This window comes from Monodon monoceros, unplaced genomic scaffold, assembly GCF_005190385.1.
Source record: "Monodon monoceros isolate NGI ecotype Baffin Bay Population unplaced genomic scaffold, NGI_Narwhal_1 Super_Scaffold_1, whole genome shotgun sequence".
Lineage (NCBI taxonomy): Eukaryota > Metazoa > Chordata > Mammalia > Artiodactyla > Monodontidae > Monodon > Monodon monoceros.
In genome coordinates this window covers 49,778,398-49,806,200 of record NW_021703765.1, presented here as the reverse complement: position 1 = coordinate 49,806,200, position 27,803 = coordinate 49,778,398, and the positions used below count along the sequence as shown (strand labels likewise).

General features: G+C 38.0%; 1 protein-coding gene across 6 annotated transcripts in view; it reads right to left on the bottom strand.

Moving 5' to 3' along the window:
• ESCO1 (establishment of sister chromatid cohesion N-acetyltransferase 1) overlaps window positions 1-27,803 on the bottom strand; it is a 77,617-nt gene that overhangs the window by 47,924 nt on the left and 1,890 nt on the right. For 4 of the 6 annotated variants that reach the window (XR_003795187.1, XR_003795189.1, XM_029233318.1 and 1 more), the window contains exon 2: window positions 2,721-2,824. The exons of 1 other annotated variant lie outside the window; for it this stretch is intronic. The gene's annotated coding sequence lies outside the window, so the exon portion shown is untranslated. Of the gene's footprint in view, window positions 1-2,720; window positions 3,053-27,803 lie in introns of those variants that run through there. One more of the 6 variants, XM_029233297.1, reaches the window with a different exon arrangement.

The window sequence follows — 27,803 nt, the reverse complement described above, 5'->3', positions numbered from 1 at the left end:
CTTTGCCTACTCAGAGACTCCCAGAGGACAGCAGCCTAGCCTATGCCTTCTAGGAAGGAGACTAAAAGATAATTTTCTAATGAATTTGACAAAACTAGAGAAAAGACCTAAAAAATACTGATAGGGCCCATAGTCATTAATCATAGACATACACACACTCAGCCTACCAGCAGGAGACTACCCACCATCCAAACAGTTTCCAATTAGTTTTTAGTGTCTCACTTGTAACCACGAGCAAAACCAGAAATCACCACATACAAGAGGAGACCCTTAAAAAAACAGGGAGGAAGTAGCTTGGAAGAAAAAAACAATGCACAGACAAAAACTAAAAATAAGTTAATTCATTCATGAAACAAATATATAAGAACATTCACAGTACAAAAAGGAACTCTTGAAAATTAAAACTAATATTAAAGAAATTAAAAAGTCAATAGAAGCAATAGAAGATAAAGGTAAGGAGATCTCCTATAAAGCAGAACAAAAACAGCAAGGTGGCAAATAGGAGACAAAAGAGAAAAAAAGGACCAGCCATGCAGAACAGTCCAGTAATTCTGGTTTTAGAAAACAGAGAAAAAGCACTGAAAAAAACCAAGAATTCAAGAAATTTTCCTATAATTAAAAGACATGAGTGTCCAGATTAAAAGGGTCAAAGCATCTAGCACAATGGATAAAAAAAGATTTTGAAAAGTTTGTCATGGGAATTCCCTGGTGGTCCAGTGATTAGGACTCTGCGCTTTCACTGACGAGGGCGCGGGTTCAATCCCCAGTTGGGGAACTGCACGGTGAGGCCAAAAATAATAATAAAAATAAAACAACCCCCCCCATAAAAAACAGATTAAAACTTGGGAGAATTTTAGTATTTGTCTTGAGTGGGAAAGGCTTTCAAGCCTTGTCACAAAATTCAGAAGTCAAGTTTGAGGGATAAAACTGGGGGAAAAATACTGGCAAGAAACAGCATAAGCTTATCACCATAATATATTCACCGGAAGTAAACCACAGATGGCTGGTGAAATAATAACAGAATAACAAATTAGAACCAAATCAAAATACCATTTTTTACCTATCAGACTGGCAAAAGATCAAGAAGTTTAACAACAGTCTTAGCAAGGATTTGTGACAGGTTACTCTCATATTACTGCAGGTGATTCAATGTCTATGCAGGACAATTTGTCAATATCAATCAATATTATATTATAAATGCTAAATATCAATTTCATTTTCAAGACTTTATATTACAGATATACTTGCACAAGTGCACAGACACAAGTAAATACAAAATTCACTGGAACACTGGATCAACAGACTGAAAATCCACAACATCCATCATTATAAACTGCTTTATAATTAATGATACACTCATACTATATCATGCAATCACGTCAAAGCAGAGATGAGATTCAAGTCAATTCCAGGCAAAATTCCCACAGGCTTTTTATACAGAAACTGACAAGCTGATTTTAAAACTTATGTGAAAAAGCAAAAAAAAAAAATCCACATACAATAGTCAAAGCCCTTTTAAAAAAAACTCAAAATACACTATCTGATTTCAAGACTTACTAAAAAGCTACAGTAATCAAGACAAAGGGACACAGAGATCAATGGAAGAAAATCCAGAAACAGACCCATACATTTACGGTCAGTTGAAAGAAACGTCTGAAAAAAAGTGTTGGAACTACTGGATATCCAAGTAGAAAAAAAAAAAACCAACACCTCACACAACACACAAAGCTAAGTTGAGACTGATCACAGACATAATGTAAAACTATAAAACTCTAAAAGAAAAAAAAAGGCAAAAATCTTTGAGATTCTGAGGTAAACAAAGATTTTTTAGGAAGGAATACTGTTCATTCCACACAAAAACTTGTCCAAAAATCTTAAAAGCAGCTTTGTGTACAATAACCAAAATCTGAAAACAACCCAAAAGTCGAGTGAATGGATAAACAAAAATGTGGTATGTCAACATAACAGAACACTCTGCAATCAAAGGCAACAAACTACTGGAACCACATGAACGAACTTCACAATCATGATGCTGAATGAAAAAGGCTAGACACAAAGACTATACAAACTATGATTCTACTTTTTGGAAATTCTAGAAAAGGCAAACTTATCTACAGCAACAGAAAGCAGATGAGTCACTGCCTGGGGTCAGGAGTGGAGGGAGAGATAGACTTTTGGAGGTAATGGAAATGATCTCTATCTTGATTATGATGGTGGTTCCAAGAGTGTGTAAATCTGTCAAAATCCACCAAATTGTACACTTTAAAAGGGTGCACTTTATTATACATAAATTATGCTTTAATAAATCTGTCTAAAAAATAGAACTGTAAGTAACTTATATGGACCTAGAACCGAGAAACACTGTTAAGCCAAATAATGCAAGACGCATAACAGGGTGTACTTCCCTTTGTGTAAAAAGAAAAAAAGGGAGACAGTGGGAGGAAGGAAAGATATAGAAACATATGCTTGTTTAGGCACACAAAAGGTATGGAAGGATACACAAGAAACTAGTAATAGTGAAGACTTCTGGGAAAGAGAACTATGGGACCAAGTGTGAGAAGTGTGACAAAAAAAACCTTTTCACTAACTACCCCATTTTATTATGTAAACATATAATCTTGTCAAAAAAAGTTACATTTCTCTGAATATATTAAATATATTTGGCATACTTGACCAACTGTCTTTGAAGGCACTGAACTGTAATAGTACAGGCCACTTACCTTCCTGAAATGAAAATCACATAACTTTTTTCTTCAGGTTGATGGACGATGCTTCTAAGGAATGATGCTTCTAATAATTTACTGTGTGTTTTCTGGTTGTTAATCTTAAAAAAAAATAATAATTCTATAGCTAAAGTAAAACAATCTATAAAAAAACATGAGAATACAAAAACGGTATTGTCTATTAACTGTCTATTAAGTATTAAAACAACTTAGGGATGAGAGGAAGATGGCGGAAGAGTAAGACATGGAGATCACCTTCCTCCCCACAGATACACCAGAAATACATCTACACGTGGAACAACTCCTACAGAACACCTACTGAACGCTGACGGAAGACCTCAGACCTCCCAAAAGGCAATAAACTCCCCACGTACCTGCGTAGGGCAAAAGAAAAAACAGACAAAAGAATAGGGACGGGACCTGCACCAGTGGGAGGGAGCTGCGAAGGAGGAAAGGTTTCCACACACTAGGAAGCCCTTTCGTGGGCGGAGACTGCAGGTGGCAGAGGGGGAAAGCTTTGGAGCCGTGGAGGAGAGCACATCAATAGGGATGCAGAGGGCAAAGCGGAGAAATTCCTGCACAGAGGATCGGTGCCGACCAGCACTTACCAGCCCGAGGCTTGTCTGCTCACCCGCCGGGGCGGGCAGGGCTGGGAGCTGAGGCTCGGGCTTCGGTCGGAGCGCAGGGAGAGGACTGGGGCTGGCGGCGTGAACACAGCCTGCAGGGCATTAGTGCACCGCGGCTAGCCGGGAGGGAGTCCGGGGAAAAGTCTGGACCTGCCGAAGAGGCAAGAGACTTTTTCTTCCCTCTTTGTTTCCTGGTGAGCGAGGAGAGGGGATTAAGAGCGCTGCTTAAAGGAGCTCCAGAGACCGGCGCGAGCCGCGGCTAAAAGCGTGGATCCCAGAGACGGGCATGAGACGCTAAGGCTGCTGCTGCCGCCACCAAGAAGCCTGTGTGCGAGCACAGGTCACTATCTACACCCCCCTTCCAGGGAGCCTGTGCAGCGCGCCACTACCAGGGTCCCGGGATCCAGGGACAACTTCCCCGGGAGAATGCACGGCGCGCCTCAGGCTGGTGCAACGTCATGCCGGCCTCTGCCGCCGCAGGCTCGCCCAGCACTCCATGCCCGTCCCTCCCCCCGGCCTGAGTGAGCCAGAGTCCCCAAAGCAGCTGCTTTTTTAACCCGGTCCTGTCTGAGCGAAGAACAGACGCCCTCCTACACGCAGAGGCATGGCCAAATCCAAAACTGAGCCCCTGGGAGCTGTGAGAACAAAGAAAAGAAAGGGAAATCTCTCCCAGCAGCCTCAGAAGCAGCGGATTAAAGCTCCACAATCAACTTGATGTACCCTGCATCTGTGGAATACATGAATAGACACGAATCATCCCAAATTGAGGAGGTGGACTTTGAGAGCAAGATTTATGATTTTTTCCCCTTTTCCTCTTTTTCTGTGTATGTGTATGCTTCTGTCTGAGATTTTGTCTGTATAGCTTTGCTTCCACCATTTGTCCTAGGGTTCTATCGATCCGTATTTATTTGTTTTTAAAAAAAATTTTTTTCTTAATAATTATTTTTTATTTTAATAACTTTATTTTATTTTACTTTATCTTCTTTCTTTCTTTCTTTCTTTCTCTTTCTTTCCTTCCTTCCTTCCTCCCTCCCTCCTTTAGACAACGAATCATCCCAAATTGAGGAGGTGGACTTTGAGAGCAAGATTTATGATTTTTTCCCCTTTTCCTCTTTTTGTGAGTGCGTATGCTTCTGTGTAAGATTTTCTCTGTATAGCTTTGCTTCCACCATTTGTCCTAGGATTCTATCCGTCTGTTTTTTTTAATTTTTTTCTTAATTTTTATTTCAATAACTTTTTTATATTTTCTTACTTTATTTTTTTTCACTTTAATCTTTCTTTCTTTTTTTGCTTCCTTCCCTCCTTCCTCCCTCCCTCTCTCCTTTCGTTCCTTCTTTCCATCTTCCTTCCTTCCTTTTCCTTCTTTATTTCTTTCTTTCTTCTAATTATTTCTTTCTACTTTTTCTCCCTTTTATTCTCAGCCGTGTGGATGTAAGGCTCTTGGTGCTGCAGCCAGGGGTCAGTGCTGTGCCTCTGAGGTTGGAGAGCCAACTTCAGGACACTGGTCCACAAGAGACCTCCCAGCTCCACATAATATCAAATGGTGAAAATCTCCCAGAGATCTCCATCTCAACACCAGCACCCAGCTTCACTCAACAACCAGCAAGCTACAGTGCTGGGCACCCTATGCCAAACAACTAGCAAGACAGGAACACAACCCCACCCATTAGCTGAGAGGCTGCCTAAAATCATAATAAGTCCACAGACACCCAAAAACACACCACCAGACGTGGACCTGCCCACCAGAAAGACAAGATCCAGCCTCATCCACCAGAACACAGGCACTAGTCCCCTCCAACAGGAAGCCTACACAACCCACTGAACCAACCTCAGCCACTGGGGACAGACACCAAAAACAACGGGAACTACGAACCTGCAGCCTGCAAAAAGGAGACTCCAAACACAGTAAGATACACAAAATGAGAAGACAGAAAAACACACAGCAGATGAAGGAGCAAGATAAAAACCCACCAGACCTAACAAATAAAGAGGAAATAGGTAGTCTACCTGAAAAAGAATTCAGAATAATGATAGTAAAGATGATCCAAAATCGTGGAAATAGAATGGACAAAATGCAAGAAACATTTAACAAGGACCTAGAAGAACTAAAGATGAAACAAACAACGATGAACAACACAATAAATGAAATGAAAAATACTCTAGATGGGATCAATAGCAGAATAACTGAGGCAGAAGAACGGATAAGTGACCTGGAAGACAAAATAGTGGAAATAACTACTGCACAGCAGAATAAAGAAAAAAGAATGAAAAGAACTGAGGACAGTCTCAGAGACCTCTGGGACAACATTAAATCATTAAATGCACCAACATTCGAATTATAGGGGTTCCAGAAGAAGAAGAGAAAAAGAAAGGGACTGAGAAAATATTTGAAGAGATTATAGTTGAAAACTTCCCTAATATGGAAAAGGAAATAGTTAATCAAGTCCAGGAAGCACAGAGAGTCCCATACAGGATAAATCCAAGAAGAAACACACCAAGACACATATTAATCAAACTGTCAAAAATTAAATACAAAGAAAACATATTAAAAGCAGCAAGGGGGGCTTCCCTGGTGGCGCAGTGGTTGAGGGTCCACCTGCCGATGCAGGGGACATGGGTTCGTGCCCTGGTCCTGGAAGATCCCGCATGCCATGGAGCGGCTGGGCCCGTGAGCCATGGCCACTGAGCCTGTGCGTCCGGAGCCTGTGCTCCGCAACGGGAGAGGCCACAACAGCGAGAGGCCCGCATACCCCAAAAAAAAAAAAAAGGAGCAAGGGTAAAACAACAAATAACACACAAGGGAATCCCCATAAGGTTAACAGCTGATCTTCCAGCAGAAACTCTGCAAGCCAGAAGGGACTGGCAGGACATATTTAAAGTGATGAAGGAGAAAAGCCTGCAACCAAGACTACTCTACCCAGCAAGGATCTCATTCAGATTTGATGGAGAAATTAAAACCTTTACAGACAAGCAAAAGCTCAGAGAGTTCAGCACCACCAAACCAGCTTTACAACAAATGCTGAAGGAACTTCTCTAGGCAAGAAACACAAGAGAAGGAAAAGACCTACAATAACAAACCCAAAACAATTAAGAAAATGGGAATAGGAACATACATATCGATAATTACCTTAAATGTAAATGGACTAAATGCTCCCACCAAAAGACACAGATTGGCAGAATGGATACAAAAACAAGACCCATATATATACTGTCTACAAGAGACCCACTTCAGACCTAGAGACACATACACACTGAAAGTAAGGGGATGGAAAAAGATATTCCATGCAAATGGAAACCAAAAGAAAGCTGGAGTAGCAATTCTCATATCAGACAAAATAGACTTTAAAATAAAGACTATTACAAGAGACAAAGAAGGACACTACAGAATGATCAAGGGATCGATCCAAGAATTGTAACAACTGTAATAACAATTGTAAATATTTATGCACCCAACATAGGAGCACCTCAATACATAAGGCAAATACTAACAGCCATAAAAGGGGAAATCGACAGTCATAGTAGGGGACTTTAACACCCCACTTTCACCAATGGACAGATCATCCAAAATGAAAATCAATAAGGAAACAAGCTTTAAATGATACATTAAACAAAATGGACTTAATTGATATTTATAGGACATTCCATCCAAAAACAACAGAATACACATTTTTCTCAAGTGCTCATGGAACATTCTCCAGGATAGATCATATCTTGGGTCACAAATCAAGGCTTGGTAAATTTAAGAAAACTGAAATTGTATCAAGTATCTTTTCCGACCACAATGCTATGAGACTAGATATCAATTACAGTAAAAGATCTGTAAAAAATACAAACACATGGAGGCTAAACAATACACTACTTAATAACGAAGTAATCACTGAAGAAATCAAACAGGAAATCAAAAAATACCTAGAAACAAAGGACAATGGAGACACGATGACCCAAAACCTATGGGATGCAGCAAAAGCAGTTCTAAGAGGGAAGTTTATAGCAATACAATCCTACCTTAAGAAACAGGAAACATCTCGAATAAACAACCTAACCTTGCACTTAAAGCAATTAGAGAAAGAAGAACAAAAAAACCCCAAAGTTAGCAGAAGGAAAGAAATCATAAAGATCAGATTAGAAATAAATGAAAAAGAAATGAAGGAAACGATAGCAAAGATCAATAAAACTAAAAGCTGGTTCTTTGCGAAGATAAACAAAATTGATAAACCATTAGCCAGACTCACCAAGAAAAAGAGGGAGAAGACTCAAATCAATAGAATTAGAAATGAAAAAGGAAAAGTAACAACTGACACTGCAGAAATACAAAAGATCATGAGAGATTACTACAAGCAACTCTATACCAATAAAATAGACAACCTGGAAGAAATGGACAAATTCTTAGAAATGCACAACCTGCCAAGATTGAATCAGGAAGAAATAGAAAATATGAACAGACCAATCACAAGCACTGAAATTGAAACTGTGATTAAAAAATCTTCCAACAAACAAAAGCCCAGGACCAGATGGCTTCACAGGCAAGTTCTATCAAACATTTAGAGAACAGCTAACACCTATCCTTCTCAAACTCTTCCAGAATATAGCAGAGGGAGGAACACTCCCAAACTCATTCTACAAGGCCACCATCACCTTGATACCAAAATACCAGATAAGGATGTCACAAAGAAAGAATACTACAGGCCAATATCACTGATGAACATAGATGCAAAAATCCTCAACAAAATACTAGCAAACAGAATCCAACAGCACATTAAAAGGATCATACACCATGATCAAGTGGGGTTTATTCCAGGAATGCAAGGATTCTTCAATATACGCAAATCAATCAATGTGATACACCATATTAACAAATTGAGGGAGAAAAACCACATGATCATCTCAATAGATGCAGAGAAAGCTTTCGACAAAATTCAACACCCATTTATGATAAAAACCCTGCAGAAAGTAGGCATAGAGGGAACTTTCCTCAACATAATAAAGGCCATATATGACAAACGCACAGCCTACATCATCCTCAATGGTGAAAAACTGAAAGCATTTCCACTAAGATCAGGAACAAGACAAGGCTGCCCACTTTCACCACTCTTATTCAACATAGTTTTGGAAGTTTTAGCCACAGCAATAAGAGAAGAAAAGGAAATAAAAGGAATCCAAATCGGAAAAGAAGAAGTAAAGCTGTCACTGTTTGCAGATGACATGATACTATACATAGAGAATCCTAAATATGCCACCAGAAAACTACTAGAGCTAATCAATGAATGTGGTAAAGTAGAAGGATACAAAATTAGTGCACAGAAACCTCTGGCATTCCTATACACTAATGATGAAAAATCTGAAAGTGAAATCAAGAAAACACTCCCATTTACCACTGCAACAAAAAGAGTAAAATATCTAGGAATAAACCTACCTAAGGAGACAAAAGACCTGTATGCAGAAAACTATAAGACACTGATGAAAGAAATTAAAGATGATACAAATAGATGGAGAGATATACCATGTTCTTGGATTGGAAGAATCAACATTGTGAAAATGACTATACTACCAAAGCAATCTACAGATTCAATGCAATCCCTATTAAATTACCACTGGCATTTTTCACAGAACTAGAACAAAAAAATTTCACAATTTGTATGGAAACACAAAAGACCCCGAATAGCCAGAGCAATCTTGAGAACGAAAAACGGAGCTGGAGGAATCAGGCTCCCTGACTTCAGACTATACTACAAAGCTACAGTAATCAAGACAGTATGGTACTGGCACAGAAACAGAAAGATAGATCAATGGAACAGGATAGAAAGCCCAGAGATAAACCCACGCACATATGGTCACCTTATCTTTGATAAAGGAGGCAGAAATGTACAGTGGAGAAAGGACAGCCCCTTCAATAAGTGGTGCTGGGAAAACTGGACAGGTACATATAAAAGTATGAGATTAGATCACTCCCTAACACCGTACACAAAAATAAGCTCAAAATGGATTAAAGACCTAAATGTAAGGCCAGACACTGTCAAACTCTTAGAGGAAAACATAGGCAGAACACTCTATGACATAAATCACAGCAAGATCCTTTTTGACCCACCTCCTAGAGAAATGGAAATAAAAACAAAAATAAACAAATGGGACCTAATGAAACTTCAAAGCTTTTGCACAGCAAAGGAAACCATAAACAAGACCAAAAGACAACCCTTAGAATGGGAGAAAATATTTGCAAATGAAGCAACTGACAAAGGATTAATCTCCAAAATTTATAAGCAGCTCATGCAGCTCAATAACAAAAAAACAAACAACTCAATCCAAAAATGGGCAGAAGACCTAAATAGACATTTCTCCAAAGAAGATGTACAGACTACCAACAAACACATGAAAGAATGCTCAACTTCATTAATCATTAGAGAAATGCAAATCAAAACTACAATGAGATATCATCTCACACCAGTCAGAATGGCTATCATCAAAAAATCTAGAAACAATAAATGCTGGGGAGGGTGTGGAGAAAAGGGAATACTCTTGCACTGCTGGTGGGAATGTGAATTGGTACAGCCACTATGGAGAACAGTATGGAGGTTCCTTAAAAAACTACAAATAGAACTACCATATGACCCAGCAATCCCACTACTGGGCATATACCCTGAGAAAACCATAATTCAAAAAGAGTCATGTACCAAAATGTTCATTGCAACTCTATTTACAATAACCCGGAGATGGAAACAACCTAAGTGTCCATCATCAAATGAATGGATAAAGAAGATGTGGCACATATATACAATGGAATATTACTCAGCCATAAAAAGAAACGAAATTGAGCTATTTGTAATGAGGTGGATAGACCTAGAGTCTGTCACACAGAGTGAAGTCAGAAAGAGAAAAACAAATACCGTATGCTAACACATCTATACGGAATTTAAGAAAAAAAAAATGTCATGAAGAACTTAGGGGTAAGACAGGAAAAAAGACACAGATCTACTAGAGAATGGACTTGAGGATATGGGGAAGGCGAAGGGTAAGCTGTGACAAAGCGAGAGAGAGGCATGGACATATATACACTACCAAACGTAAGGTAGATAGCTAATAGGAAGCAGCCGCATAGCACAGGGAGATCAGCTTGGTGCTTTGTGACCGCCTGGAGGGGTGGGAGGGAGAGAGACTCAAGAGGGAAGAGATATGGGAACATATGTATATGTATAACTGATTCACTTTGTTATAAAGCAGAAACTAACACACCATTGTACAGCAATTATACTCCAATAAAGATGCAAAGAAAAAAACAAAAAAACAACTTAGACTAAACTAGACTAACTAAACAATGGCCTAGTGACGATTTTTCACTTGACATACAAAAATCATGCAACTCAATATGGTCACCATCTTTTTTTTTTTTTTTTTTTTTGCGGTACGCAGGCCTCTCACTGTTGTGGCCTCTCCCGTTGCAGAGCACAGGCTCCGGACGCGCAGGCTCAGCGGCCATGGTGCACGGGCCCAGCCGCTCCGCGGTATGTGGGATCTTCCCGGACCAGGGCACGAACCCGTGTCCCCTGCATCGTCAGGCGGACTCTCAACCACTGTGCCACCAGGGAAGCCCCATCTCATTTTTTATACTGTATAATAGATTTGGTTTTTCTTAAAAATAACCACTACCTTCTATCCGAAACCCCACCTCCATGTAAGGAGTATATTATTTTCCTTCCCATCAGATGCTTAGCTTGACCATATGTCTTACTTTGGCCTCATGGTGGACAGAGCATACTCTCCTGCCCCCATAGCCTTGCATCTGATGATTTGGCCAATGGGGTGTTAGCAGAAAGTATGCAAACAGAGGTTTGAAATATCTTTGTGCAGTTGGTCTTGCCCTCTTGTTACCTCTGTCATCACCACGAGAAGAGTTTCAGCAGGTAGATGCTGCCCCTTCAGCCTAGGCCCCAGAAGAAACACAAACAGTAAGACTGGGCCAAACCCCAAATGAGGTGCCAAGCCCAACCCACAGGGAGAATTAAAGCCCACCCACACACCCACAGCTAAGCCTAAGTCACCTAACCCACAGCAGCTCTACAGATATATAAAGAAAAATAACTGCTGTTTTAAACCACTGAGCTGTAGGGCAGTTTCTCATTCAGCAATAACTGATTAATACATATTGCAGTTAAATTTTCTGGGAAGCTCCACATTTACCCAAGATTAAGCCTCAGAGGTACAATAACTTGAAAAAACAGAAAACTCATTTAATTTCCTTTATTACTTTAGTGCCAAGAATTTTAATTTTAAAAATGATGAATTACCTTACTTTACTTCTTTTCCTCGCAATTTCTAAATATTTTAACATTTGGCAGTTGGGACCTACCATAAAAAAAAGGTTAACTGATACACAAATCTGCAGTACTTGTCACTCACCTGTTCAGGTATGCTAAGGATCACTTCACTTTAGTTTGCCCTACGTGTTAAATCATTATCAACCTAGCATTATACAATTTAACAACATCCCTTTCTATTAAATAAAATCTTGCAATCAAGGACTGAAATGCATTCTCTAACCTGTTAACAAACTGACAAGATCCCTCCACAACCCAGAGCCAACTTATTAATAGAATTCTAATAAAATCAATACTGGGGCCAAAAAACAATAATCAAACTTAACATGGGACTTCCCTGGTGGCACAGTGGTTAAGAATCCGCCTGCCAATGCAAGAGACATGGGTTCTATCCCTGGTCTAGGAAGATCCCACATGCCGGTGAGCAACTAAGCCCGTGCACCACAACTACTAAGCCTGAGCTCTAGAGCCCACGAGTCACAACTACTGAGCCCACGTGCCACAACTACTGAAGCCCACGCGCCTAGAGCCTGTGCTCCGCAACAAAGAGCAGCCCCCACTCGCCACAACTAGAGAAAGCCTGCATGTAGCAACGATGACCCAACACAACCAAAAATAAAAAAATAAATAAACAACATAAAATGATCACTTCAAAAAACCCACAATAACATTTATATAGAAAGATAATTTACAAGATATATGTTAGAAAGTACCTGAGAATTTAAGAAGAGTACATCCAATTTCCCAACAGTACATTATAATAAAATATACTCAAATTTTAATCATTAAAATATTTAGATTACATCACCCAATATATTTTTAAGTTTAAAGTGATTTTTTTAAAACCATTTTATATTCGGGAATTCCGTGGCAGTCCAGTAGTTAAGACTCCGTGCTCTCACTGCTGAGGGCCTGAGTTCAATCCCTGGATGAGGAACTAAGCTACGTTGTGTGGTCAGAAAAAAAAAATTTTTTTATAATTGAGATGTAATTTGAGATAGGACTATAAAATTCACCTATTTATAGTGTACAATTTAGTAGGTTTTAGTATATTCAGAGTTGTACAACAATTGCCAGTAGTTCCAGAATATTTTTGCCACCCCAAACCCATTAGCAGTCATTCTCTTATTTCTCACCCCCCTTCCAGTCCCTGGCAATTACAAATCCACTTTCTGTCTTTATGAATTTGGCTATTCTGGATGTTTCATATAAATGAAATCATAAATACATGTGGCCTTTTGTGGTAGGCTTCTTTCACTTAACGTAATGTTTTCAAGGTTCAAGCAGGGTTGCAGCATGTTTCAGTAATATCTTGTGCTTTACGGCTAAATACTATTCCACTGTATAAATATATCACATTTTGTTTGCCTATCCATCAGTTGACGGATTGTTAGATGGGCTGTTTCTACTTTTTGGCTATCATAAATAATGCTATGAATAATCCTGAAGGAGTTTTTATGTGAACATGTTTTCAAGTTTCCTGGGTATATACCTAAGAATATAACCATTGGACCATATGGAAACTCTGTGTTTAACTTCTGAGGGACTGTTTTCCAAATCAGCTGCAACATTTTACATTCCCACCAGCTATGTGTGTGGGTTCCAATTTCTCTACAACCCTGTTAGCATTTATTATTAATTTTTAAAATTTTTGTTATCCTTTTAGGTGTAAAGTAGTATCTCATTGAAGTTTTAATTTGTATTTTCCTAATGAGTAATTATGTTGAGCATCTTTTCATGTGCTTATTGGCCATCTGTATTTCTTCTCTGGAGATGTCTATTTGAACCCTTTCCTCATTTAAAAAATTTGGTCATTTTTCCTTTTATCATTGAGTTGAAACAGTTTTTTACCTGGATATTAGACTCTCATCAGATGTATGAACCACAAATATTTTTCTCCAATTCTATTGGCTGTCTTTTCACATTTTTGATAAGAGTCCTTTGATGTAAAAAAATTCATCCATGGATGAACACTTAGATTGTTTCCATAACTTGGCTATTGCAAATAACACTGCAATGAACATGGGGGTACATATATCTTTTTGAGGTAGTGTTTTTCATTTTCTTCAGGTAAATACCCAGAAGTGGAATTGCTGGATCATATGGCAGTTCTATTTTTAATTTTTTAAGGAACCTCCATACTGCTTTCCATAGTGGCTGCACCAATTTCCATTTCCACTAACAGTACACAAGGGTTCCCTTTTCTCCACATCCTTGCCAACACTTTTTATTTCTTGTCTTTTTGATATCAGCCATTCTAACAGGTATGAGGTAATATAGCATTGTGATTTTGATTTGCATCTCCCTAATGATTAGTGATTCTGAGCATCTTTTCATGTTCCTGTTAACTCTCTGTATGTCTTCCTTGGAAGAATTCCATTCAGATCTTCTGCACATTTTTTATTTGAACTGTTTTTTTTTTTTGCTATTTATTGAGTTATATGAATTCATCATGTATTTTCAGATATATGATGTGCAAATATTTTCTCCCATTCAGTAGGCTGCCTTTTCATTTTGTTGGTTTCCTTTGCTGTGCAGAAGCTGTTTAGTTTGATGCAGTCCCACTTGTTTATTTTTGCTTTTGTTGTTTTTGCTTTTGGTGTCAGATTCAAAAAATCATCACCAAGACTTTTGTCAAGGAGCTAACTGCCTATGTTTTCTTCTAAGAGTTTTATGGTTTCAGATCTTATGTTCAAGTCTTTAATCTATTTTGAGTTAATTTTTGTGTATGGTGTATGATAGTGTTCCAGTTTCATTCTTTTACATGTGGCTGTCCAGTTTTCCCAACACCATTTACTGAAGAGACTGTCCTTTCCCCTGTATATTCTTAGCGCTCTCTCTCTTTTTTTTGCCGCGCCACGTGGCTTGCGGGATCTCAGTTCCCTGACCAGGGATTGAACCTGGGCCACGCAGTGTTGTGAAAGCCTGGAATCCTAATCGTTAGGCCACCAGGGAACTCCCATTGGCTCTTTTTTCAGTTAAGTTTTTAAATGAGGAAGTGTGACTCCTTCAACTTTATTTCTCTTTTTCAAGATTGTTTTGGCTTTTTGATATTAATTTAAGATCAGTTTGTCAATTTCTGCCCAAAAAGTCATCTAGGATTTTGATAAGGAATTGCACTGAATCTGAGGATCAATTTGAGGAATACTGCCATCTTAATGTCTTCCAATTCTTGAACATAGATATCTTTTCACTTATTTAGGTCATCTTTAATAATTTTAAACGTTTTGTAATTTTCAGTGTACAAGCCTTGCATTTCTTTTGTTACATTTATTCTTAAGTATTTTATTGTTCTTTATTCTACTATAAAAGGAATTATTTTCTTAATTTCCTTTTTGGGTGGTTCATCACTAGTAGAGAGAAATACAATTGCTTTTTGTATGTTGTTCTTGTATCTTATAACCTTGTTGAATTCATTTATTAGCTCTAACAGGTTTTTTTGTGTGGATTCCTTAGGATTTTCTCCATATAAAACCACGTCATCTGCAAACAGATATAGTTTTCCTTATTCCTTTCCAATCTGGATGCCTTTATTTCTTTTTCTTGCCAAATTGTCCTGGCTGGAACCTCCAGTACAATGTTGAATAAAAGTGGCAAAAGCAGATATCCTTGTCTTATTGCTGATCTTAGGAGGAAAGCCTTCGGTCCTTCACCGGTAAGTATAATGTTAGATACAGGCTTTTCACAGATGCTCTTCTATTGCAACTTTGTTGAATGTTTTTATCATGAAACATGTTAAATTTTGTTAAATGCTTTTTCTGCATCTATTGAGGTGATTTTTTTCCCCTTTATTCTATTAACATGGTATCTCACCTTGTTAATTTTCATATGTTGAACCAACTTTGCACTGCTAGGATAAGTCCCATTTCGTCAGGGTGTATAATCCTTTTTATATGTTGCTGGATTCAGTCTGCATGTACTGAGTTGAGGAATTTTTATGTGTATATTTATAAAAATATTGAACCATAGTTTCTTTCCTTGTGATGTCTTTGTCTAATTTTGGTATCAGGGTTTTACCGTGGCCTCATAGAATTAGCTAAGCTGTATTCCCTCCTCTTGCATTTTTTGGAGGAGTTTAGGAATGCTTGGTGTTAATTCTTTAAACACTTGATAGAATTCACTGGTAAAGCCATCTGGGACTGAGTTTTTCTTTTTGGATAATTTTTTGGTTACTAATTCAATCTCTTTATTTGTTATAGGTCTATTTGGATTTTCTATTTCTTCTTGACTCAATCTCTTTCTAGGAATTTTTTCATTGTATCTAGGTTATCAAAATTGTTAGTGTATTCAACTGTTCATAGTATTCTCTTATAATCCTCTTTTATTTCTGTGAGGTTGTTAGTAATATCCCCTCTTTCATTCCTCACATTAGTAACCGGAGTCCTTTTTTTCTTGCTAAAACCATTTTTTAAAAAAGAGAAAAGCAAACTAGGCTACCTTTAATTTCTAGGCACAACAGCAAATCAGAAACTGTCAATTCTGTATATTGCTCCAAATTTCATGGAGACAAGAAAAACACTGACCTTAAGTAGCAGCTGCTTCCATCCTTCTAATCCCATTTCTCATTCTTGAGAAGCAAAGTCTCTGTGAACCAGCTGCCCCATATGGGGTAGCTTCCAAAGACAGAATTAAGTATCAACCCAAGGCTTCTACTTATTTTTAATTTTTACTCAGTTTCTCCAGATACACAAGGGGAGGGGGTCCTAACCAGAAAGACCTGTGTTTATAATCTATTTTGAGAACTTTATGCTTGATATTAACAGACCATCCAACTACAATTTCTGTATCCTTAAAATGGGCAGAACACAGAGTAGCAGTGCATTACACCTATCCAATACAAGATGCACTTGGAAGAAGTGGAATTTTCACAGTAGGAAAAAAAAATGAGTGTCCTCCACTGACAGCCTGCTTCTTGGATTCGTGCCCAGTATTCAATGGGTCATGATCATTTCTGTTACAGGTCTCAAAAGCAGGAAGTAAACAGGGGCAGCAGCATTCATCCATCTACACTCATGTACAGATTAGAATGTTCCTTAAATCACCCAAAGCTTAAGGACAAACAGAAATATTAGCAAATTGAAGGGTACTAGAATAAAAAATTAGTATTTGTTCTGGTGTATATCTGCTAGAAATGATACAGGTTCCCACCCTGCTGAGTACTACCAGTGGGCTCCTATTTTTTTGACAAAGTGGGTAGTAAATGGGAACTCAAGACAAAGATGCAGGGACATCTAGAGCAGACACAGGGAGGCTGAAAACTCTATAAACTCCCAAATCCCTTGCCTACAAAGGTACACACACCCCCAACCAGCCTTCTGAGTTAAAACCTTTCAGTTACTGCACCTGGAGCAGATGCCTCAAAAAGAAATACATACCAATTCTCCCCAGTCATATGAGAATTAGATCCCAACACAGTCCAAAGAAATAAGAGATCAGTCCTAGGAGGAAACAGTCTCTACACTAACCATCAATAGGAGTCTGGAGAACAAGAGTGAATCTAAAGGTAAGAAACCAACAAAGATGGAATATAAGGTTTGATAAGACCATTTATTGTCATGGGTGGACTCACATGATATTCTCTTTCTTCAAAGGGGCAGATAGCAAATATTTTAGGCTTTGTAGCTCACATACAGTCATGATTACGTATTCTTCTTTGTTTTTTTGTTTATTTTTTTACAACCCTTAAAAAAAAATGTAAAACCATTTTGAGGAATGAAGGAAAGGAGGAGAACTGACTAAATTTGGCCCAAGGGACAAAACAGTTTATCAGCGCCTGCTCTAGAGCACACCAAAGCATTAAATAGTCTGTTAGGGGATTTCCCTGGTGGTCCAGTGGTTAAGACTCCGTGCTCTCATAGCTGAGGGCCCGGGTTCAATCCCTGGTCAGGGAACTAAGATCTCACAAGTGGCGTGGTGTGGTAAAAACCAAACCAAAACAAAAAGCCAAGAACCTTAAAACAAAAAGCAATATTAAAGAGTCATACCTTAATGATAAAAGCTTCAATTCAACAGGAAGATGTAACAATTTCAAACTGCACACACCTAAAAACATAGTCTGAAAACGTGTAATTCCCAAATTGACATATAGAGTCCCCTAATTAAAAGTACTACAAGGAGAAATATATAAATCCAAAACTGTAACTTAGAGATTTGGCAACACCCCTCTCAGCAAGTGATAGAACAAGCAGACAAAAAAACAAAACAAATGAACAAAAAATTCAATGTACAGAATTATGAACTAATTATACAGAATTATGAACAAGACAAGTAATTTTAAATTTGAACTAATAAAGATATACACGGGGTTTCCCTGGTGGCACAGTGGTTAAGAATCCGCCTGCCCATGCAGGGGACACGGTTCAAGCCCTGGTCCGGGAAGATCCCAAATGCTGCAGAGCAACTAAGCCTGTGCGCCACAACTACTGAGCTTGTGCTCTAGAGCCCGCAAGCCACAACTACTGAAGCCTGCGTACCTAGAGTCCGTGCGCCACAAGAGAAGCCACTGCAATGAGAAGCCCACGCACTGCAATGAAGAGTAGCCTCCGCTCGCCACAACCAGAGAAAAGCCCACGCACAGCAACGAAGACCCAACGCAGCCAAAAAATAAAATAAATTAAAAAAAAACAAATACATACACATTATCCCAACAATTGCAAAATATATTCTTTTCAAGCACACATAGAACATTTACAAAGGTGTCCCCAAATACAAGTCCTAAAGCAAGTCTCCACAAACATCTAAGGAATGATACCACAAGTGCTCTCTGATCACAATGCAATTATACTAGAAATGAATAACGCACAAAAGTCTAAGCAGAAAATGCCCAGATGTTTGGAAATTTTAAAAATCTATTTTACATAAACCATAAGAAATCACACTTAAGAAAACCACAAGGTGGGTGAACCTGCCCTACCAGATATCAACACTTACTGTAAAACCACAGTAACGTGTGATATTGGTTCAGGGATAGACAAATAGACCAATGGGACAGAACAATGACACAAAACAGAGTGCCCAGGGACTTCCCTGGTGGTCCAGTGGTTAAGACTCCGCACTCCCAGTGCAGGGGGCCTGGGTTCGATCTCTGGTCAGGGAACTAGATCCCACATGCCGCAACTAAAAGATCCCGCACAAGGCAACGAAGATCCCGAGTGCCGCAACTAAGACCCGGCGCAGCCAAATAAATAAATAAATGTTGGAAAAAAAACAAAACAAAACAGAGTGCCCAGAATCAGGCTCACGTTTATGGTCAACTGGTTTATGATATACAATACCATAGCTGGGAAAATAGATTTTTTTAAAGAAATAGTGCTGGGACAACTGGATATCATATGGGGAAAATAGTGAAACTGGATTCCTACCTCAAACCATATACTAAAGCAAATGCCAAATGGACTGATCATAGATATAAAATGTAAAAGGTAAAACATAACCTACATAAGATTAGTATGTACAGATATTATTAAAATCCTACAAATCAATAAAAGAGCCAATCAAAGGAAAAAACAGACAAGAAATTTGAACAAGCTCATCACAAAAAAAAAGGAGGAAGAGAGATGAAAGGAGAAAGAAATCCAAAAAGGCAATGGAAAACCACCACAATGGGCTAAAATTTAAAAGTCTGAGAATTCTGAGAATTCCCTGGCAGTCCAGTGGTTAGGACTCCATGCTTCCATTGCAGGGGGCACAGGTTCCATCCCTGGAACTAAGATCCCACAAGCTGCATGACAGGCCCCCCCAAAAAAGTCTGAGAATTCAAAGAATGTTAAGTAATTTGCTGCCAGTGGCAGTATTAACTGCACGAACACTTTAGAGAACAGGCCAAGAGAGCAACCAACCCACAATGAAACAGATGGAATGAAGGATCCCAAAAGGAACCCTGAAGGTAGTGTGGGTGGGTTAGAGAAGGGATTGGACCTGCTGTTTGAGTACAAAAAATAATAGTCAGGCATGCGACATTTGGGGAGAAAAATTGCCCTAGCATCTTAGGAAATTAAGCAAAAGAAAAGTGAGGCAATTACTAACTCCACGAAAAAGTGAAAAGGGGGATATAGTTTCAGAAAAATACTTAGCTCGGCAGTAAACAATATTTACATAGTTATAGTACCACTCACTATTGGCTTAAACAATTTGAAATGTAACTCTATTAAGGTATATGGGGAAGAAAGCAGGAGAGCTAATTCTCAACTATGGAGGCAAAAAGTCAATAACATCTGAAGTTGATCAATCAAAATATAGAAGTTATTGCATACCACCAAAACTATGAAGCTAGATATAAAGAAAACAGCTAGGAGAGTGAAAGTGGCAGCTCCTGGAGAAAGGTACTGGGAGATGCGGAAAGGTGAGGAGTGGGATGATATTCAACACTGTATGGCTTTTAGTGCAATTTGACTTTAATAACAATGTACATGTATTACTTTGAAATTTTTGAGAAAGTTCTCCACTTTTATTGCATTTCTGTCCATTTATTCTGACACTCAACAGGTCAGGCATATAAAGGTTTTAACCATTTTTTAAATTTAGAATGCGCATACAATGTATTTTAAAATCTCACCAAAATGGAAATTCTGAAAATAATTTATCCCAATTTACTCAATAGGTCAAAGAAAATGAGAACAAAAAGAATCTAGAAATGCCTGAGAATATAATTTGAAATACAAAAAATTTAAACTCACAGGAATACTATTCATAGAGATTTTTACTGAACTACTAAACATCCGAAACTTTAACATGTCAATAACTGAACCCCTAATCTTGCCTCCTAAACGTAAAGCTTCCAAAGGATTTTCCCCCTCATCTCAGTAAATGACATGTTCATCCTTAAGTGTTTAGAACAAAGCCTTGGAGTCAACCCCAACTTTTCTCTTAAACTTCATATCCACTCAAGCCATCATTAACTCACCTACCTTCAAAACACATCCAAAATCTGACCACTTAGCATCTCAACCACTACCACCCTGGTCCAAGCTATCACTATCCCTCACCTGGATTTCTGCAACAGCTTCCTAATTGGTAACTGTGCCTTCAGCCTTGTTCCTCCCTCCCCTGCATCCCCCGCCCCCTTCAGCTTCTTACACAAAACAGCCAAGGTAGTCCTTTTAAAATTTAAGTCAGGCTCCATTATTTCTCTGCTCAAAACCTTTCAGTGACTTCCCATCTCAATCAGAGCAAAAGCAAAGGCTCATATTAACTATTAACTACTTCCTAGTTTTTCCCCTGGTCACTCTGCTCCAGTTATCTTGGCCCCCTTGCTATCCCTTGACTGCATTAATCATATTCCCACCTGAGACTAAAAAGTGTTCCAGGCAGAAGGAACAGCTCTGCTTTCAAATAACTGATAACTTTTCTGTTCCAGAATGCAGAAAAAAACAAGTTACCCAAAATAATACAAAATTTGTCTTGATAACAAAACTAGTGTGCACATGTGCGTGTGCACACACACACTACACACACATTTCTAATCTCATATACAAAAAGATACATGAAAGCCTTAAATTAAAACAAGTTAGCATTTTTAACACAACATGGGCATAGCCAAGTGGTCCACCACTACCAAGTAAAATTGATAAAAGGAACACAGAGATGACTGAATTTTAGGAATTCTATTAATACATGACATCAACCAGTCAAATAAAAACAACTACCCTATCACCTCAATGTAACCACCCCCATGTCCACCAGAAAAACACTTCTTAAAATCAAACAGCCTTTTTTCTATACAACCCTAGGACTATTTTGCCCAACCTGCTTTTGATATTTCATACATCATTGGAAACTTCTAGCCATCTCAAGGTGTAGTAATTCTGTCAAAAGATTTACTGCAGAATTCAGCTCAGTACACCTCTCAATTCCAAAATAATTTACTTAAGGTCTATTTCCCCAACTACTTCAAAAGTCTCTTCAGTTCCATAAAACACTGGTACAAATTCAGAAAGCCATCCAACCAGCTGGAAAAGATTTTGCTTCTGAGGTCACAGGACAACTTTTCGGCAATCCTCAGTTTGAACCTGGCATAAAGCAAAGACTAAAAGGTCTATCAATAGCATCATTTTTCTAACACCGAAGACCTTCAATTTGCATAGATCCAGTCTCAAAGGCCCTACAAGTCATGCACATCCACCAACCAAATGCAAGCTCCTCGTATCGGTTATCGTTTCCTTTATTATATTCCTCCTGACTCTATTTCCACAGTGGATCTCACTCTTTCTTAACCCTCTCCTTTGGAAGCCCACATAAACCCTTTCCCAGTGAAAATATGAATCTTGAGGTCATCCTGGATCATTCACGTGGGCCCTAAATCCAGTGACAAGTATCCTTATAAGAGACACTCATAGGGAGACAAACACAGAAAGTAGAAAACAATGTGAAAACAGGCAGAGATTGGGGCTCTGTGCTCACAAGCCCAAGAATGCAAGGGCAGCCACCAGAAGTTGGACAAGGCCAAAAACAAACTCCCCTCTAAAACCTATAAAGAGAGCATAGCCACACCTACATCTTGATTTCTGACTCTGGGCATCTAAAACCGTGAGAAAATAAATTTTTGTTGTTTTAAGCCATTACGTTTGTGGTAATTTTTTACAGAAGACATAGGAAACTAATACACCTCCTAAGCAGGCTGTATCACATCAAGGGACCTACAGTGTTCCCAGCACAGCCGTTTTTCATGTCACATGCAAAATTTTTTCCACTTTTCTTCTAAGGTTTATGCCATTCTGCTCTTATACCTTCTTTCTTCACTATAGTAATCTATTGATCACCAAAAACTCTTCAAGCATAATCTTCTCAAACCGAACTATTACAAACATCATAGGTTTTAAAATTCACATGAATGACCATAGGTTCTTAATCGCCTAAACTCTGATAACCTACCAATTCTTAGTCCATTTCAACTACACAATCCTTTTGCCACATCCAAGAGATAAGAGAAATATTCACTGAAAATCTGAGTCTGGTGGCTTGTCAAGTTCATAACCCCTTTCTGAAAATTCACCATGCCGACATGTACCTGCTTTAAAAAAAAAAAAAAAAAAAGTGCGGGCCCTTAGGTAGTTCATAAATAGTTATATCCTGAAACTCCTGCCCCTATGCCCCCAAAGAGATTACTGACCGAAGAGCAGCCAACATGCAAGGTTTCCAATCTCACCACTACTAACATTTTGGAGCAAATAAAATCTTTGCAGGGGGTGGGGTGGTGGTGGTGGTGGTGTTTGTCTTGAGCATGGAGGGTATTTAACAGCAGCATCCCTGATGTATACCTGCTAGATACCAGGAGCACCTTCTCCTCAGTTCTGACAGTCAAATATATCTTCAGACAATGCCAAATATTCCCTGGGAGGCAAAAATCATCCCTGGTTGAACATCTGGCTTACCTTGTTTTAATTCCCCCAGAGGAAATTTCTCAGCAACCTTCTGAGTCCTGAATTATCTTCAGGTTTCTATAAGGCCTAGTGTTTGGTGATTCCTGTTTTTTCCTTGCACAAGATCTGGCTCTACAAATAGTCTTCTCTTCCTTATTTCTCTGTGTATCCTGCCAATCCATTCACACACTATTTAGGGTAATCCAAGTATTTCTCACCTTCTAAAACGCCCAATTAATACTTACAGACTAAAAAGCATTTTAAAGAACATAAACTAATTACCACTAACCAAAAACATATAAAATGTCACAACTGAAGCAACAATAAACCATTAACAGAATGCAACAAAAACACACACAGTAATACAAGGTATCGTCCCTAATAAATTTTTCCAAACATTCAAAGACAAATTCTCTCTATTACACTAGATTTATAATAGATATTCAGTAAAACTCAACATTATTAGTTAAAACTCTAAAAAAGACAGACATGGACAATTTAATTTTTTTAATTCTCTTCTTCCACTGGCCTCTTACAAATTAACATTCCCCAAGTGTTGTTCTCTTACCACAAAAGACACACATTAGATAATTTCATCTATACTCATACTTTCGATTACTACCTGTAAGCCATTAACATATAAATGAATATCCCCAACACAATTTCCATCCCTAGTGATACTCAGATATCCAACAACATACTGGACATGTCCATCCTGATGTCTTAAAGGCACCTTAAACTCAACTATCTAACAGTCAGGTCATTCCACTATGTCTGTTCTCCACAATTTATGATGCTACCATCCACCCACATCAAGAAAATAAAACCAAAAAAAAAAAAAATTTACACGACAGCAACGATGACAACAGTAGCATTTACATTAGCAAAAATATCAAAAACAGCCCAAATGTCCAAAGGAGAAAAAAACAAAATGCCAAGGTAGAATTTTGATAGTCATTAGAAATAAGAAGTACATAAATTGCATAATTTTGTAAGAAAGAGATAAATTAATGTGTCATATATAAGTATTCTAACACAAAGAAAACACACTGAAAGAATACACACTAAAATATCAATAGTACTTACCTGTAGGGTGGTAAAAGATGGAGATGAAAGGGTATACAAAGAATTTTTTAAAATACCTTCCCATTTTACTTATATGTTTATGCAATGTTTGAATCTTTCATATCAAAAAAGAATGTACTTATCAGTCGTGAAATAAATAACTATATAGGGCTTCCCTGGTGGTGCAGTGGTTGAGAATCCACCTGCCAATGAAGGGGATACGGGTTTGAGCCCCGGTCCGGGAAGATCCAACATGCCGCGTAGCAACTAAGCCTGTGTGCCACAACTACAGAGCCTGCTCTCAAGAGCCTGCGAGCCACAACTACTGAAGCCCGCGTGCCTAGAGCCCGTGCTCCGCAACAAGAGAAGCCACCACAATGAGAAGCCCGCACACTGCAAGGAAGAGTAGCCCCCGCTCGCCACAACTAGAGAAAAGCCCGCGCGCACAGCAACGAAGACCCAACGCAGCCAAAAATAAATAAATAAATTTATACATATTAAAAAAAACTATATAGTGTTTATATCTATGTAAAATATATCGGGAAAGGTCAAAAGTGAAACTGGATGTCTACACAATAACCTGTACACAAATGTTCAAAGCAGCATTATTCATAACAGCCAAAAAGTGGGCACAACCCAACTGTCTATGAACAAATGGATAAATAAAATGTGGTATGTCCATATAATGGAATATTATATTTAGCCATAAACAGGAATGAAGTACTGGTACATGTTACAACATGGTTTAACCTTAAAAACATTATGCTAAGTAAAAGAAGCCAGTCACAAAATGCCACATGTTGTTTGATTCCATTTATCTGAGATGTCCAGAACAAATCTTCAAAAAAAGAAAGCAGATTGATGGTAGTAAGTGGGCAGGGGAAAAAAAAAAAGGAATAACATGTTAGTATAGGTATTTTCATCATTTTTGGAATGATGAAAATATGCTAAAATTAGATAGTGGTAATGGTTGCACAACTCTGAATATACTGAAAACCCCAGAGTTGTAGTCTATAAGGGTTGATTATATCTCCATAAAGCTATTACCAAAAAAGTGAATCTGAAATTAAACAGACTTTAATATGCATCAGGCTTTTTAAATAAACCTAAATTTGTCTTATGAAAATTATCTATTTTTGTTTTTGAAGAAAAATTTCATTTAGTGACCATGGTCACAACAAAGTTTCAAATACTAGTTGAAATGATTTAACAAAATAAAACAAATTTCCATGTCAACAGGATTATCTTCATTAACACTACTAGTATTTATTTAATAACTCAATTTTCTGATGGGTTAATATAGTCTAAAACAACATATTTTAAACATAAACAGTGACAGATGCTAGGGATCAGCATATTTTCTATCTCAAATACCTTACAGAGAAATTATCTAGGTATTATATATCTTCTAAAGTGGAACTATATCTGCATTATAAAGGATATGTCAGAAAGACTGTACTGGGCTTCCCTGGTGGCACAGTGGTTGAGTCCGCCTGCCAATGAAGGGGACACGGGTTCGTGCCCCGGTCCGGGAAGATCCCACGTGCCGCAGAGCGGCTGGGCCCGTGAGCCATGGCTGCTGAGCCTGCGCTCCACAACGGGAGAAGCCACAACAGTGAGAGGCCCACGTACCGCAAAAAAAAAAAAAAAAAAAAAAAAAAAAAAAAAAGAAGAAAGACTGTACTATCTGTAGGGGAAAAAAATAAATTATACTTGCCTTTCTCTTAACCATCACTAAAGATGATACAATAGAAATATTTCCTAATATAAAGTCCTTAGAACAGTTCCTGGCACATCATAAGCATTTATTAATTTACTGATATAATATTTTTGATGAAAAGAAAACATGAAAAAATATATTTACCTTAGTTACTCATTTCACTTAACTAGTTATCAACTCTATTTCCATATTACCTTTATCCCTTTCAGCTTCAATAATTACATTAATTCTAAACTATTAAATTATTTACATTAAAGCAGCAGTTCTCAAAGTGCGGTACAGGGACTATGGGGATTCCAGAGACCCATTCAAGGGGTTCATGGGATCAAAATCATACACAGGTAAAAGATCAATTCAAACCACAAACAGACCAATGAAATTTAACGCAACATTGTGTGAAAAGTATATAGATACAGTTTCAGATTCCACATTGCAACTAACCTTTAAGAAATTACCACTTGTTGGGGCTTCCCTGGTGGTCCAGTGGGTAAGACTCAGCAATCCCAAATGCAGGGGGCCCAGGTTCAATCCCTGGTCAGGGAACTAGATCCCACATGCATGCCACAACTAAGAGCCCACATGCAACTAAAAAAGGATCGGGCACGCTGCAAGGAAGATCCCACATGCTACAACTAAGACCTGGTGCAGCCAAAATAAATAAATATTAAGAGGAAAAAAAAAACACCTTTATTAAAAAAAAAGGCAATTACCACTTGTTGAGTTTTGTTGTAGAGTCAAAGAAGAGTATCACAATTATCTGAAAATGTTATTAAAGTACTCCTCCCAACACACTGGTGTGAAGCTAGATTTTCTTCATATGCTTCAACCAGAACAACATATCAAGATTGAATGCTGAAGCTGATAAGAGAATCCAGCTGTCTTCTATTAGGCCAAACATTAAAGAGATTTACAAAAATGTAAAACAGTTGCCATTCTTTCACTAATTTTTTTTTTTTTGGAAAATAGTTTTTCATTTAAAAAGTTATTTATATGAACCTGCAATTAGTTTATTATTTATTTTTCAATGAATTAATAAATATACTTGTTAATTTCAAATACAGTAACTGTGAATAGATATAACCCACATAAAACAAAAGCTATTTGGAGTCCTACATAATTTTAAGAATGTAAAGGGATCCTGACCAAAAAGTCTGAGACCACTATATTAAAGTAATACTTAAGGGAATTCCCTGGCAGTCCAGTGGTTAAGACTCCACCCTTTCACTGCCAAGGCCAGGGTTCCATCCCAAGTAGGGCAACTAAGATCCTGCAAGCTGCGAGGTGAGGCCAAAAATAAATTAATTAATTAAATAAAAATTAAAGTAATACTTAAAACCCCATTTTTAATTTATATTCTGAGTTTTATCTCTCATGAATCTCACATATGAAGCCATAAATCTTTAAAGTAAGCTGAAGAGCGCAGATGACATAAATCTTGATTTCCTCAGGTGTACTAAAATGAAGTTAAGCTTAAGATGTAGCTCCCTCAAAAAAGACAGGATGGTCAAGTAAACAGAATGATGTTATTATCAAAAGTAACCACAGTAGCTAATATACAGAACTTATGCAGAAATAGAGCCAAAGAACTTTTGCTGTGCCAACAAAAAGGGATGCACAGAAAAACACTGAAGGCTGAGCTTCAGAGGGGTTAACAGAGCCCTTAATTGAATTATGTATGGTAACAATTTTACTGGAGTTGGTTTCTACCTACCATCTAAACTTCTGATCACCTTCAGCTGAGGTTATTCAAATTACTCAACATGTAACATAAATCTGCTAACAAAACTCACGAAAAAATATTTAACTATTAAAAAAATCCATTGTGCAATGCTAGTCTCCTTCATTATTAGAATAATTACAGTCAGCTTTGTGCTGTGATGAATTACCAGGCTAAAAAGGGCCATCCAGCAAAAGAGGTTAATGACATCCATTAATTAGGGTCCTTTTTCAGTTCTTCTGGAAGCATAATTTACCGATTTAAAGGCCTAGCACAAAATCTTGTT